At 34.1% G+C, this 16,258-nt stretch overlaps 1 long non-coding RNA gene across 1 annotated transcript; it reads left to right on the top strand.

Annotated features, from left to right (window-relative positions):
• Window positions 1-753: 753 nt before the first annotated feature.
• On the top strand, window positions 754-13,171 carry LOC112507919. Its single transcript, XR_003068583.1, has 4 exons — window positions 754-794; window positions 999-1,384; window positions 9,633-9,727; window positions 12,850-13,171. It is a non-coding gene; the product is annotated as an uncharacterized LOC112507919 (long non-coding RNA).
• Window positions 13,172-16,258: the final 3,087 nt, after the last annotated feature.

Here is a 16,258-nt window from a genome sequence, read left to right as displayed (position 1 = left end):
GGAGATGTTCAATTTAAATATGGAAGGATGGAATGGCTTATTCGAATAGAGACGAGACCCAACAAACACCTAATAAACGACCTTTTATGATTACATTTACCCAAATGCTTACCCGGTAAGTATTTAGTATTAAGAGTCAAACACTCTAACTTACTTCACCGAGTAAAATTGCCGTTCATCGAAACGATATTGTTTGCAACAATTTATCTGATGAGCGTTTAGCGGGTAAGGAACGTCACTCTCATTTACCGGATAAGACTCTCTATTCTTACCGACTAAGATTCCCACTCTTATCATTTTCATTCGGTAAAGTAAATAAGCTTACCCTAAAAACAATCCCTTATTCTTAGTGTATCACATACTTTAATAAAAAAAAACTTGACATATTAATTATTATTTCCATCAAATTATTATTTTGTTTAGGGGGTGTTTGAGATTGTTTATAAAAATAATTTATTCTGGTGTATTACCGGTAATAAGCATTTTTAAGTATTTGGATAAACAACTTATACCGGTGCCAAATCAATAATAAAAAGTTTTTGAAGAAGTTAAACTAGTCTGACTTATAATAAGTTGATAAGTGATTTTAAAATATAAGTTATTTCAAATGGATCATTTTCCATTAAAATTACAAGAATGAAATACATAATTGTTGAGAGTATAGGAATATGCACATTGCCCCCCTCATATCTGCACAAAATGTTTAGAACCTGCTGAAGGTTTTTATGGAAGTTATTCGATGAACTCAACTCCAATTTCAATCAGCAGAACCTGATGTTCATAGATTTAAAGAGGTAAAGCCATATCTCAAATTAATCAACAACCGTGTACCTGTTGATTTCATTTGTCATGTGTTTTTGTTCATCTCGTCGATTAATGTGAATCTTTTTCGTTTTGAATCCTTGCAATATCTTGGTGTTGATGATTAGTTTGGAGTTAACCTAGCCAGTTCTTCAAATTTTATTCTTATGGCAGTTCATCTGTTCTTGTTTGTGTAGAATCCTTTTGGCCAACAACAATTTATTGCAAAGTATAATTGGTGAGCAGAGGGTGTTTTCTTATTACCAGTTGTGTTTGCCACATCGGTGAAGTTATCACTGGAGGGAGAGCCTGAGCTGGAACTGTTGTTTTTGACCCCAACAATGCCCGAAGAGTGATCAGAGTTAGCAATAGCCAAGTAGTCTGCAGGAAGTAGTTCACCATTCTGGTTGGCTTCTCTCATTGCATGTTTAGGAGTGTAATCATTTAGGGTTCCTCTTGTCCTCCATCTGGAGCCACAAGCATTGCACAGTACCGGCTTTTCCGGTGGTCCATTCCTCCACAATGGGGTCTCTGTTCAACATTCTAATCCATCAGTGTCTTGGAGAATTCACTTTACATTAAGGTATAACACATTATGTAAAATATCATGCTTCCACAATATATATATACACATTATGCATAGTTAGGGGCGTTTACCGAACCCTTACCTGGTAAGCAAAATTCAACGCTATCACTTACTTACCGAGTAAGATTTTAGTCCACCAAAACAGTATCGCATGCAACAATTTACCCAATAAGCGCTAACCGTGATAAGAGTAGTATCCTTTAGTTTCCTGGTAAGACTCTCGTTCTTGCCTTCGCTCTTACCGGGTAAGATTCTCGGTCCTTGCCATATTCATCCGGTAAGGTGATGTGACTTGGTAAGCTCTTACCCGGGTAAGCGTTTGGTAAACGGCCCCTTAGAGATGTAAATGTGAGAAATAAACTTGGAAATCATGTTCAAGATTGTTGAGTGTCAATTATGTTCCCACAACTAGTTCTATTGTAATTAACTTCTGCTTGAATGCTCCAATAAATTCCTGTATCAACTCTATAGAAACCATGAACTTTGTTTTGTTGTCATTTATTATTCAAATTTATCATGCAATCCAAGTTTGACTACGAGTATAGACAGATTTGGAATCTGAATTTGTGTTAATTCAGAAACGAGGATAAAATTGTTTCTCTTGAAAGACTATTGCCATCATTCGAACGTATCATTTTGCATACCAACTATGTGAGTATATGTAGATTGTATTGCTCACAAGATATCACATTAGCAAAAAATCATGTTCAAGATTGCTGAAATACAATCATATTTCCAACACTACTTCTATCACGAGGGAGCTTTTGTGTTCCCATTTAATCTGACATTAATGATTCCTCTATTAAAAATTATGATTATAGCATAAATACCAAATTAGTTCATGCCACAAATGCGTTGATGATATATGCATATGCTTATTAACACATTTATACTTCCATTCACCGGTATATTTTATATTGCATAATGAAGCACCTCCAGAAAAGTGGGTCCGGATAGGTCACTTGGGAGAGAAAAAGGGATCAAATATATAGGTACTCAGAATGCGTATCACAGAAACCACTTGGTACTGGAGGTGTTAAAGATCTTAGGGCATGCTTGTTAGGAGCTTAATGAACTTAATGGAATCACAGGCAGCTTATTCGATCAGCTATACACGACTGTTTGGTAGTGGCTTAATGACATAGAAAGTGGCTTATTCAGTAGGGGAGCTTTATGCAGAAAGTCAAGTTTTATCCAAACCTGTCCTTCCAGGTAAAGAACACGCTCCTTTCATATATGAAAAACCCTCCCAAACAAAAAATCTTCCCAATCTATATAGACAGATTAATCCACACAGACAATTTTATCCACATAGGACTTAATCCACACAGACAACTTTGTATTTTAAGTTTAAATCAACTATAGTTTTGTATATATTTCTTCATCCAAATTTCTTATATGAATACCAGTTTTAATCAATGACAATGGAATATAGTGTTCAATATGTACATTTGATCCTTTTAATGTCATATAAATTTTAGAAACTTAAATCCCTCATGAGTTTCATGGACACATGCATCTTACATCGACAACCGGTCAAGCATGCAAAATGGGGCAATCTATATTCTTTTGTTGTGCTCATGCATAGGAGGACTCATAATGCAGGCCGGAGCTTCAACATGAGCGATGCACAAAAATTACCTAAGCACACTCACATGTGACACTTTCTAGAGGCTAATGTTAAAAGGTCTTACGGGAGGTATGTTTAATTAGTGTGTGATAAATAGCTGAATTTACATTGAAACTTGAATATTAGAATGATGCCAAGGAGTGTGGTCTTATTTAGTAGAGGCTTTGGCAATAGTGTTGAAGACGTGAGATGGATGATATGTTAATGCTATCATAGAGAGGTGAAATTTTGCATCTGTAATGCTCTGTTATTTATACAAGACTAAATTAAAAAAATAGATATTATGAATGGATGAAGTGATAATTATTTATGTTGCAATGATGGTAATCTAGATAGAAATTTCTCCATTTTGTGTCTGTCTTTCACACCATAGAGGATATGCCTCCATCTCATGTAGACGTTTCCATAAAAAATGCATGAAATTAAGGAAATTATTTCTATTGGTTACTATAGAATAGTGGGGCTTCTATAAGAAAATTTTGACTTACATATGGGTAGCTCAAGTCTTTAGGATTTTGGCATGATTTATATTTCAATAAGGGATAGGCACTGCAGGATGAAGGGAGTATGCTATTTTGTTGAAACATGACTGCTCAAATTGCCTGCTTCAAAATTCTCTAGCCAATGGAAGAAACTAGATTCTTTCTCTCAATGTGTTAGAAGCATCAAATTCCCTATACCTAGCATAAATCTTCAAAACACATTTTAAGTTCGTGCTAAGATGTTCATTAACCAAAATTCAAAAGTTAAAGATAGGTTTAATGCTTATTGACCAAGATTCTTGAGTTATTGAAATTGCACCGTCTTGGTATATGCCTAAAAGTATCGACTAGTCCTATTTCTATCATAATTTTGATGGGCGTATATCCATATTTTGCTCTCTTGTTTTAACGCACTGACAAATATTATTCAGTTACAGTGAGAATATAGAAACCATAAAATTCCCCAAAATGGCCAATCCAATTATGTAAAATATCATGTAAGCATCTTCTCTAGTATTCTGCCTGTATGGCAACACATTCAATAAAAAGTAATATATAAGTACTAAAAAGGTAACTAATTAAAGACATACCGTATGAATTAAATGAACTGCTCACACAAAAATCAAATAGGAATCAAGTTGCTAGATAAGGAAAGCCTTACGTTCAATTCCACAATGGTAACAAGGTCCTTCTTTTCCCATGAAAACTGATCCCTTGGGAAACTTCGACACTAGAATGAGGTCCAGGAAAAAGGCTTAGTTAATCTTACAAAAATCAATGTTGAGGTAAATTGAAGCAACCAACATAAACACAGACAAAGGAACAAGGGTTTAAAACTTAGAAGTTCAAATTGTGATAGGGTTACCTTTGGGCTCTTGCTCACCTTTCTTGATGATGGTTCTCTTTTGACCCCCTGGAATTGGTCAAGTAACAAATGGAATGATAGATAACTTTTAATTACAAATAGGAGTAGAATTTTATGAAAAGTAACGACCGATAAGATTTCTGGGAAGATATTAATTTGGTTTTCAATTCCTACCATAAACTCCTGCATTTCGACATTTACAATTATTTTTCAAGGATTTAAAAAATAAATAATATGGAACTCCATAGGCTGTAATTATCTGTTTTCCATTTAAGAATGATTAACTTTGACTTATTTTTTGTTGTTTTTCGTGAATATTTGATTAAAAAAACTTTTTAGGTAATTTTTTTTTGGTAGAAAGCATTCAAGTACCCAGTGTGTCTAGATGGAGATTTCCTTTTGTTTCTCTGTAATGAGGTGGCATTTGTCTGTAACTTGCCTTGTCAGTTAGTCTTGTTACCTAAAATTTATAATTACTAGTATAGAACTAGACAATAAATATGATTCTCAAATTCCTCAAAATGACTGTATAGGGAAACAAGATTCTTAAATTTCTGAACCTTCCTGTGCTTAATTGATATCTTGCGAGACCAAGTAAGTATTGATTTTTCTATAGTGCTGATGCAATTCGTTCTTTTTGGTATAGTAATTCAACTAATTAATTGCAAATTTATTTTCCATATATTTTAAATTTTATGCATTAATGATATTCTCATTTCTTATTAGATAGTTATTATAGATGAGTATTTATAAATATTTCCATATATGTTTTGTTATCTATTATTCTACCATAAGGAGGCATATGTGTTATTACCCAATATCTTATTTTATTTAATAAAGTTCTAATTACGATTATAAGAAAGATGGGTTAATCGTATCTTTAGATATAATAGAAAAATACAGGAGTCTTCATCTCAAATCTTGTAATTTCACGAAGGACGTGTTACATATTTGCGAAACAAAAATCACATGATTTTGAGATGATGACTCATGTCTTTTTCTGTTATATCTGCAGATATGATTAACCCATCTTTCTTATTTTCAGAATTGGAATTTTATTAAATAAAACAAAGTACTGGGTAAAAATTTATATGTCTCCTTATGGCAGAATAACAAACAACAGAACATATATGGAAATATTAAATACACTCATCTATAATAACTATCTAATAAGAAATGAGAATATCATTAATGCATAAGATTTAAAAGATATGGAAAATAAATTTGTAATTAATCAGCCGAATTACTATATCAATAGGAACGAACTGCAGCAACACTACACAAGGATCAATACTTACTTGGTCTCACAAGATTTCATATGAAGGGTCAGAATTTGAGAATCTAGTTTCCCTATGCAGTCAATTTGAGGAACTTGAGAATCGTATTTTATTGTCTAGTTCTATACTAGTTTTATAGAATTTAGGAAAAAGGACCAACCGGCAAGGCAAGTGACAGACAAATGCCACCTCATTACAGAGAAACAAAAGAAAATCTTAAAAAGTCTCCATCTAGCCACACTGTGTACTTGAATCTTTCTACCAAAAAAAAAGTTTTTCTTTTATCAAATATTCAAGAAAAACAATAAAAAATATGTCAATGATTGCTCTTAAATGGAAAACGGATAATTAAAGCCTATGGAGTTTCATATTATTTATTTTTTAAATCTTTGAAAAACAATTGTAAATGACAAAATGCAAGAGTTTATGGAAGGATATGAAAACCAAATTAACGTCGTCCCAGAAATATCATTGATCGCTATTTTTCAAAAAAATCTACTACCATCTGTAATTAAAGGTTATCTACCATTCTATTTGTTACTTGACCAATTCCAGGGGGTCAAAAGAGAACCATCATCAAGAGAGGTGAGCAGGAGCCCAAAGGTAACCCAATCACAATTTGAACTTCTAAGCTTTAAACCATTGTTTCTTTGTCTGTGTTTAATTTGGTTGCTTTTATTAACCTCAACATTGATTTTTGTGAGATCAACTAAGCCTTTTTCCTACACTTCATTCTAGTAGTGTCAAAGATTCCCAGGGGAAAGAAGGACCTTGTTACCATTGTGGAATTGAACGTAAGGCTTAACTTATCTAGCAACTTGATTCGTATTTGATTTTTGCATGAGCAGTTCAGTTCATTCATACGACATGTCTCTGATTGATTATCTTTTGAGTACTTATATGTCACTTTTTATTGAATGTGTTGTCATACAGGCAGAATACTAGAGAAGATGGTTACATGATATTTTACATAATTGGATTGGCTCTTTGTGGGAATTTTATGGTTTCTGTATTCTCACTGTAACTTTGTAAGTACATTAAAACAAGAGAGCAAACTATGGATATACAGACATCAAATTATGATAGAAGTACGACTAATCGATACTTTTATGCATATACCACAGGGGTGCAATTTCAATGACACAAGAGCCTTGGTCAGTAAGCATTGAACCTATCTCATAACTTTTGAGTTTTGGTTAATTAACATTTTGACAGGAACTTAAAATTTGTTCTGAAGATTTATGCTAAGAATAAGGAATTTGATTTTTCTAACACATTGAGAGAGAATCCGGTTTCTTGCATTGGCTAGAGATTTTTGAAGCAAACAATTTGAGCAGTCATGTTTCAACAAAAAAACACACTCCCACATTCTGCATTGCCTATCCTTTTTTGAAATATGATCATGCCGGAATCCTAAAGACTTGAACTATCCATATGTAAGTCAAAAATTCTATATAGAGGCCCCACTATTCTATAGTAACAAATAAAAAATATTGCCCTAATTTCATGCCATTTTTATGGAAAAACCTAACACGGTGTCAAATATGGACAGATAGTGAAGAAATTTCTATCTAGATTACCATCATTGCAACATAAATTCTTTTCCTGAATTGTTATCATTGTAAGTGTTGTAGTAGTGGTTGAATTTTAACTGCAGCTCCGCAAGCAGGGAAGAAGAAAACACTTCTTGGTCAAAATGTTTGCTTTCTTGATGCTCCTTGGACCTTGATTCAATAAAATCTTCATCCATACTTGACTTATAAAGTTCCGTTTGTGGATTAAGTTACAGAAGTTAGTGATTTTTCCTAAATCACCCTTCTTTCTCTTAGGTGCGAGAGGGCTTTTGGAAATAATGGATAAGATTTCAAGTCAATTTATATGATACTATGAAGTATGAGCTTAAATTTAAAAATAAATTACATTCAAGGTTTTGAGAATCCGTCTCTCTTTTACCCCCTTTTACATCTTAAACCAAATATGTTGTTACCTTATCTATTTTCTTTTTTTGGGGTTATAGTTGATGATTTTTTTAATCCTATCTCTATTATAGATCCAGATGTCAGAGTTTCTTCTAATCGAGCTCCTCGCATATAGAATGAATTCAAATAGACTTGCTGTGTAATAGACCACATTACGTAGCTTTAACTTGCTTGCATCTCATATATTTATAAATGAGAAGAGTATATATGAGATATTTCTCACAGTGAGGAATCCCTCCCCCATTTCCCGTTCACTTGATGGCACCCCTTATATTCACTTATATTCACACACTTGCAATCCAGTTCCTCACTAAGCAATTCCTAACGTATGTTAATCCCTGAGATATACAATTTTTTGAAGCGACAGGTAGGGAACGGGAATTAAACTAGCGATCTCCAAGGAAGTACCACCTAGGGATAGGCTGAATACCATTCTTGTTAAGACACTTGACAATATAATATATTATGTCCTAAATTAGTAATACTTAAAGGTCTCAGTTGGTAACACTCTGTTTTCCATTTTCATTTTATGCAATGCAAACAGAGTTGCGATTTCCACTTAACAATTGAATCAAAATGCATTTTGTGAGATTGCTTCTTTTTACAAAAAAAAAAAAAAACAAGATGTAAACTTAGAGTAAAATAAGACTATATTTCACCCAGTTTAAAAACTCAAACCTCATAATAGTCAAACAGTCGGCGAATGTTATTCGTCTTCCTGTAAACTACTTCTGTAAAGTGTTAAAAGCGTAACACTGTTTTCTGACTAATTTTCACTTAAAAAAATGTAAACATTAAAACAAAAGTCGGCAGTGTTGCCAAATGACGCTTAGTTGTTGTTAGTAAGATCAAATTCTAAATGTTGGATAGACAGTTAATGAGATTATTCCATCTCTAATACAATTACTACATTTCATTTACTTCATCTCTTAAGCAACAAAGTACCATTTCTAAATGATAGCCATATAGTTGTAAACAATTTCATGTTCTTTAAACAGAAATCTCTGATTTTGATAAGAGATTGAATAAAAATCATCTTTGAGTATATCTTTAGAGACATTTGATGGTCAATGTCAAACTTATTTGGACTCAGATGCCATGTAATAACATCCGCTTTCTTGCTGCAAGATTAAGGAACCATATATTGATCACGTTTCAAACTGTAATTGCATTTGCCTATTTGCAATCTAGCAACACTTGCTAATATAGAACTAAACAAAAGCATAAGTTCATCACAGGTTACTGAGAGTTATTTTTTATAATAACTAACCAAATGAACCCAGTAACAGTAAGGTGGGGTTGGGGGGGGGGGGATGTACACAAATCTAACCTCTAAATCAAAGAGTATAGCGGCTGTTTCTTGAAGACCCTGGCTTGTGCAAAGAGTGCGAACTATCTAAAGTATGCTAAAAATGATAAAAGTAATTAGTAGGCTTTTTACTATTAGCACATTTGGGCTTATCCAAGCAGTTGGGATTTCTTCATAACAACCTAGAACTTTGTCCCTGCGGCATTAGCCTAACGAGTAAGAAGGTGGGCTTCCCTGCAGAATGCAGACCTAGACCTCTTAATGGCTGAGAAGCTTGTAGTGTTGGGAGGCCTTTGGGGGGGGGGGCAGTGGCTTTGTTGGTTCGGCTATAGGCAAGGTTGCAGTATCAAGGGGCATAGAAGTCATAAGCTTAAGTAGGCACTCCATTTACTTTCTAATCGCGTTATCTATAACTATCACGTTTTTCCAATTCGATCACTCTCATGGCACGTGTGGAAGCTTCTTTCTTCTCTTAGCCAACTTAAATCTATTTATTCTCAACTTCTTTATTCGATTTGCAAAACCGGTCTTTGTAATTGTAAAATGTTAAAGTAGAAAATGTGAATTACGATGATTAAATTCAACATAGGGAGTACAATAGTTATTTTCTTAGAAAGGCAGGCTTCCGTAATTTATGGTTTAATTTATGAATTTCTGTAGACCTGTTGGATAGTTTCTCTTTCTCAGCTATGTCCATCAACAGGGAGGAGAGAAGTGGGAAGAAAGGATTCCATGAGGAGGCAACCTAAGGCCGTTTTCATGGCCTTTGGGACGAAAGGCGATGTGTATCCTATAGCTGTAAAACTCTCCCTCTCTTCAATTTTAAATGTTTATAAAGTCTATCACATACTCCCTCAGTTTCAAAAAAGATCATTTAATTTCTTCTTTGGTTCCAAATATTCAATTGAAATGTTTAAAAACTGCATATGAATATACCTTCTTCATTCCAAAAATGAGATCATTTTCATTTCTCCTTTTGTTCCAAATTGAATGAAAAAAAAATGAATGTTCGGAATAACAAGTGCTTATTCGAAGATAAAGAAATCATTCACCCATGTAAGAAAGATAGAAAGATTCTAGTAAACATGCCTTTTCTATATAATTTCTTGTTTAGCTACATACCATTTTTCTAAATTATAGCAAATTATTCTGAAACATTCATAGAAAGATACCTGTTAAAGTCTCTGCATTTAAACTTTGTTGATGTTTAAAATTAGAGCTGATGTTAACCGATGCTAATTATCTGACAAACAGTGATTTATAGCTAGAGAGGATAAAAACTCCTATGTTTTAGCAGAGTGATCGAACATTTGGAACGGAATGAGTTCTGATTTTTTTATCACCAAAGCTACACAAGAGCCATGATAACATCAAATTAATCTTCAAATAAGGTTCAAAGTGTACCGGTGAAATGAAGCTAATGACTTGATTATATAATGGTAAAGCAGATGATGACTACAAGCACCCTCATAAGAATAGGAGTGTTCTGCCAAAAAGAAAACTCAACTTTTATGATGATTGAGAATTATTGGTGTCCATTAACTTCCTTACTGTTACATGTTCAACAAACGAGAGTTCACAAGTGAAATAGTGACCCGCCGTATGTCTTATTTAGCTGATTAAGGACATCAACTCCAACTTATCAACCATTTTCCAATGTGATCTGGTTAGTAATGATGGATAAGTTAGCTGCTTCAGCAGCGTAAGGAGGTGGACTTTCCAACTTTGGTATTGTGGGTAGAGTTCCATTTAATTGGTTCTTTTGTGTTCCTGTACATTTCCAACTTTAGTAGTGAGGTGGACTGTATGATGAAAACCTGCTAGAAGCGTTATGACCAGATTGGCTAAGATGTAATGTGAGAAAATAGATAAACACTGAAAACATAACAGCTAGATATTTACCTAGAGATCAGTAATTATTGGGAGAAGAAAACAATGGCATGTAGTAGTGTGATCATGTATGTTGAAGTTATTTTCCTTTGAAGATAGAACAATTGATGTGAAGCGGAGGCGTTGGTGGAGATGCAGAGTAGCAAAGTTATGGTTTGCTTAATAAACTAACAACCAGAAGTATATGCAATGTTAATATCATGTGTACAAAGAAGGGTAGCAGGAGTGAGAGTGGCATCAGTAAGTAGCTAAACTTATATTTAAGAAGGCTGGTCTCCACTGCAAATGAGTCCATCATGAAAAAGACTCGTTAAGAGCTATATGACAAAGTATTTTCTAAAACAAAGTAGCTGAATTGAGAAAGTCCAAAAATGGAGGATTACCAAGCAATAGGAGCTACTTTCTCTTCATCTGAGGTTCATCAAGCAACCAACCCTTGGCTAAAGAAAATCTCACTTTAGTTTATAACACTAGATTTTTTCATCCGATTAAAAATTATATCTGGAGGCAGGCCAGTCATATTCTAGGTGTTGGTTTGAACATTATACTTTTCTCTGGCACTGTGACAAAAGACTAGAGAAGTTAGCTGATGAAACAAGGTCAGTGAAAGGAGCAATGATTGATGACAAAGTACAAACACTCGAACCTACCACAAATTTGTAACATTTTTTGTTGATTGTATGTAGGACAAACATTCTGGATCAAAAACCTTAGGCGGCTTTTGGTTCGCATAATGACAAATACCCTGAAAAACCATTTTTTATGCATGAAGTCCTGATTATTGATGCATATTACTTAAAATTTGAGGTTACAACTAATTTGTGTGTATTTACAACTTATTAAAGCTCCATGTTTGAATCCGTGTAACTAACTGCAGATAAACATAATTAACTACATGATAAACATCTCATTTTATATATAAAAAATCTAAAATATAATTAGGATAATGATTGAGTTATACTTATAACAAAATACTTAATTATTATCCTTATAAAAATTATATTATTAAACCAAAAATATATTACTTTGTTATTAAACCTAAACTAAATTATGATAAAATATTTGAATTAAAGAAATTACATAAAAAACGAGAATTTTTAAAAAGTTAATTTGATACTAATATTGATATATTTTTTCAAATTTTTATGAATAAAAACTTTATCGCTTTCTCAAAATCACATAAAACTGTATTATATCGACAGTGACAAAAAATAAAACGAAACATTATCTCGATGTATCTCGCTGCATTGCGCGAGTATCCTTCTAGTAAGGTATAACCGAGGAAGATGCTATTAAGGGAAATCATATTAAGATGTGTCGGCATGTGATTGATGAGATATTACGTAACGTTGGTTTAATGTTCTTTAGATTCATGGAAGATTTGCACATGGCACGGCCATTGTTGGACGTCATGGTTTTTCCTTATTAGAAAAATATCATGAACCTTATTTATTTTTAAAAGGTGATCCTTGAGTGATTGATCATCTTGATCTCAACAGAATGGCATGTACTCCAGTAATAAGATTAGTATTTGGGGCCAACTAACTTTTAGATGCACCTATTCAGAAGGGATTTGCAGGATATCTACTTAAATTTCATCATTGATGCTAGTTTAAGCAACAATGACATGATACACAATAAGAGTTGGAGTCATTAGGTAAACTCTCACAAGGCAACAATGTTTGAAGATCTAAGCTTGGGAAGGGGAAAGAGCTTACTCAGTTGGAGATTGTCACATGGAGAAAACTGTGGCATGCTGTCAATGAGTTATCAAGATAAATCTTAAGTGACAACATTTGGCCTCGGTCTTCTCTTGTCTGGCTTATAAGACATAGTAATATTATATGCTGCAGTATTGCCTCACATGATCTATAGATTGACTTTCTGCAAGAATTTACCTAACATTTCAGTTAACTAGTGTTGCTTGTTGATGCCATGTCTTCCATTTTTCCCTCTTCTTGCTCTATTTTTATTGATTACTTTCATTTTTTTGTAACATTTTTTATGACATGTCTAATATTTATCTGCAGGCAATTGCTGCAGCTTTTGCTTGTGACCAGGTGCATTACCATGTGGTTTTTATAACGCACTCTGCACATGAGGTTTGTTCAATACTTGCTGGTGGTAGCAGTACAGGGTCCAACCGTCTTGCCCTCTGATATACTCCTGTTTCAGATATCTTTCCATATTGTAGTTAATTTTTTACCCCTTTAATGTACCTTTTTTAAAGTGGTAAAAATTCAAGTGTAAAACGTATATATCTCACCTTTTGTCAGAGTAGACCGACCTTAATACTAGGTCTCCTTTCCATTTTTACCCTTATACTTAATGCACATGAATTGTTTTAAACCATTTTAACTATCAAAAGGTTATACAACAAGACCTTCACAAAAGAGTGAAAAGTTACATGCTGAAGTCAAATCATTTAAGCCTTGGAGAATAAAGAATATGAAAAATTGAAGAACGCAATAATCATATTTTGTGTGTATAATACTTATTACTGTGTTTATGTAATATGGAGAAGAGATTAGCATGATAATCCTTTTCAAATTTATAGTTTTAGAAGGTTGAAGTTATCATATAAGGGGCAAAATAGAAATTAAGACATTTATGGAAGGAGTTTTAGTTCTCATACTAGCACATGCTTTGTTAGTGTATGATCAATCAGAGTTAAAGTAGGACTGTTGGTGTCATATATGTATATCTGATTAGCTAGTTTATCCTAATCCCTATAATTGGGGAGCTATTATTGGAGAGATATACTTGTAACCGAGGTATATAAATATGTACATCTTGTTAAGTAATAAAACACAGCTGAGAATTAAAGCTCTATCCCGTTGCATGGTACTAGAGCATCTCTCACCCTAAACTCGTAGGTCAGCATCGTTGCTGGCTTGCTGCTCACTCTTGCTATCACCAAAAAGGGTCTGACGATCCACTTGTCCATCTTGTCAGTAATGCTGTCTGCCTTTTCATCTCTCTCACTGCTGCTGCTCTCTCGCCATGTGCAATCTGTGGTCCTTTTTTGTCTATCCACTTGCCTGTTGCATCTCCTTGCACCTCAGCCTCAACTAGTATCTTCGCTGACGGCCATCTTCTCGAGCAAACCATAACCACTGTCTTTGACTGTTATAATGGTTTCATTAGGTAATTTTAAGGCTAATTGATATAACGTCTTGTTAATTATCAAAACAATGATAAACGGTCTGGATTTACTAATTTGTCGATACTAGGATGCCATAAATTAAACAGAAAGCTAGCAACGAGAAGATAAGTCCTGAGTAACATAGGGACCAAAAGATAACATACTTAATGCTAACGCGATTAGAATTACCTGAAAGAACCAAGGATATTCGGTTTGGACCCGGAAAATACATCGTATCAAGAGTAAATTTTGTTTTGACATATGTATGTAAAAATAAAGAGGGAAATGAGACAAACACAACAATGTATTATATGTACAACCAGGTTTCAATATTACAAGGTTTTAATTAAAAACATAAGTATTATATATATGATATTTAAGTATTTTAAAAGAGAAATAAAAGGTTTATGATAAGATTTTGGTTAGTGAATGTTAAGGGGTGGGAATTTAGGATGAATTATCAAAAAATAATCTGCCACCTCATGGGGGGGATTAAATGCCACCGTAAGTGGTCTCTCTTCTATAAATAGGAGAGTTTTTGACCCTCTCCCTTATTGTTCCTTCCACAACCCAGCAGAAATCAAACAAAAAACTCTCTGTCGTAGGAGGCAAGAAGGCAGGAGCTACATAATTTAGGTCTCCAAATAGCTAACGGCAATTAGATTACTACATGTTCTCTTTTTGGTTGATACATACTGTGATACATACTAAATTTCAGTGAATTTTCATGGTCTATTTGAACTTTGAAAGTTAAAACATGCCTCAGGGGCTGTTTGGTTGGTTTTCCATCAAGTCTGTATGAACAAAGTTGTCTGTGTGAATTAATCTGTCAGTATAGATTAGGAAGGTTTTTGTTTGGGAGAGTTTTTTCATAGATGGAAGAAGCGTGTTTTTAATTGGGAGGGGTAGGTTTGGAAAAAAACTTGGCTTTCTGCATAAAGCTCCCCCCTAGATGCTTATTGAATAAGCCACTTTCTATATTATTAAGCCACTACCAAATAGTCATATATATCTGACCCAATAAGTTGTGAGTTCCATTAAGCTCATTAAGCTGCTAACAAACAGATCCTCATACATCTTCACTGTCAGACCAAGTCTTCAGGACTTCTCCAACAACCATGTGCAGTCAAACTCCAACAAAATGCAGAGATAATTCTCCACGTATTCAGGATTTCTAATCTTCATATTCTGTATAAATACATGTACTGCTGTTGCTTGGAAATTGAATTCCCAGAAATACAAAAACTTTGTTCTCAACTTTTACAATGTGATCTCATGCCATGTTTCATGTAATTCACTAATCATATGTTAATAATTATTAATCGATGATTGTGGGTGATTTTAGTGTCATCTGCCATTTGGTGTAATTGACATTTACATGAGACTGAAGGGGTTTAGATTAAATTATACTACGGGTTAGGAGATGCGGAGAGTATGCTAGTATAAGGTAACTTGAACCTGGGATGGCCATACAGAGGGGTCAAGTGGCAGCAATCCTTGCGGTATGCTTAAGAAGCTGACGCTGAAGTGTCTTCAATGAAACTGATCAGTGTGTCATCACTAATCAGCGTGTCTTCAGTGACACATACCAGTTTGTCTTCAGTGTCTATCCTCAGCGTCTGATAGCTTCAGTGCCTCAGTGCTTCAGCGTCTGATGGCTTCATCTCATTGAGATGTCAAGTTTTGAATTTTTCCATATGCAGAAGCAGAGGCCAATGCTGATTTCAAATTTCAGATGAGGCCTGAGGGTATCAACATTTTAGATATTTGTGGATATGGGATATGGATGCTGATATTATATTACTCTTCTCTTGGAGTCTGTATGTGGTCGGTGTTACTTGTAAATATGTCTTTACCAAAGTACATGGGCATAAGTGGAAGAATATGAAAAATTTCTTCTCCCATCTTGCACTTCCTTTTCTAACCTAACACAAACAAGGAAGGTGATACTCTATCCATTCCACTTGTTTTTTGTTTTTTCTTTTTTAAATACATTCTTCTCTCCTACCAACCAGAGTTTTAGGTGCTGTTTGTTTTTATCAAAAAAGCCCTTAATACCCTCTGAAGTCTGAATCGGTCAGACCTGAGGGTATTAAGAGTGTTTGGTGGCGTTTGTTTTTTAAGAGGTGCTGAAGTCTGAAGTCTGAATTCACTTCTGAATTTTAAGAGGTGGTGCTGAAGTCTGAAATYTGAATCAGTCAGACTGTTTGTTTTTACGTCTGAAATCTGAAATCTGAATCAGTCAGACTGTTTGTTTTTCCATCTGAAATCTGAATCTGAAATCTGAATCAATA

The sequence above is a fragment of the Cynara cardunculus genome, assembly GCF_001531365.2.
Source record: "Cynara cardunculus var. scolymus isolate 2C chromosome LG 2, CcrdV1, whole genome shotgun sequence".
Classification (NCBI taxonomy): Eukaryota; Viridiplantae; Streptophyta; class Magnoliopsida; order Asterales; family Asteraceae; genus Cynara; species Cynara cardunculus.
The sequence above is the reverse complement of the archived record's forward strand: the minus strand, read 5'-3'. Positions and strand labels throughout refer to the sequence as shown.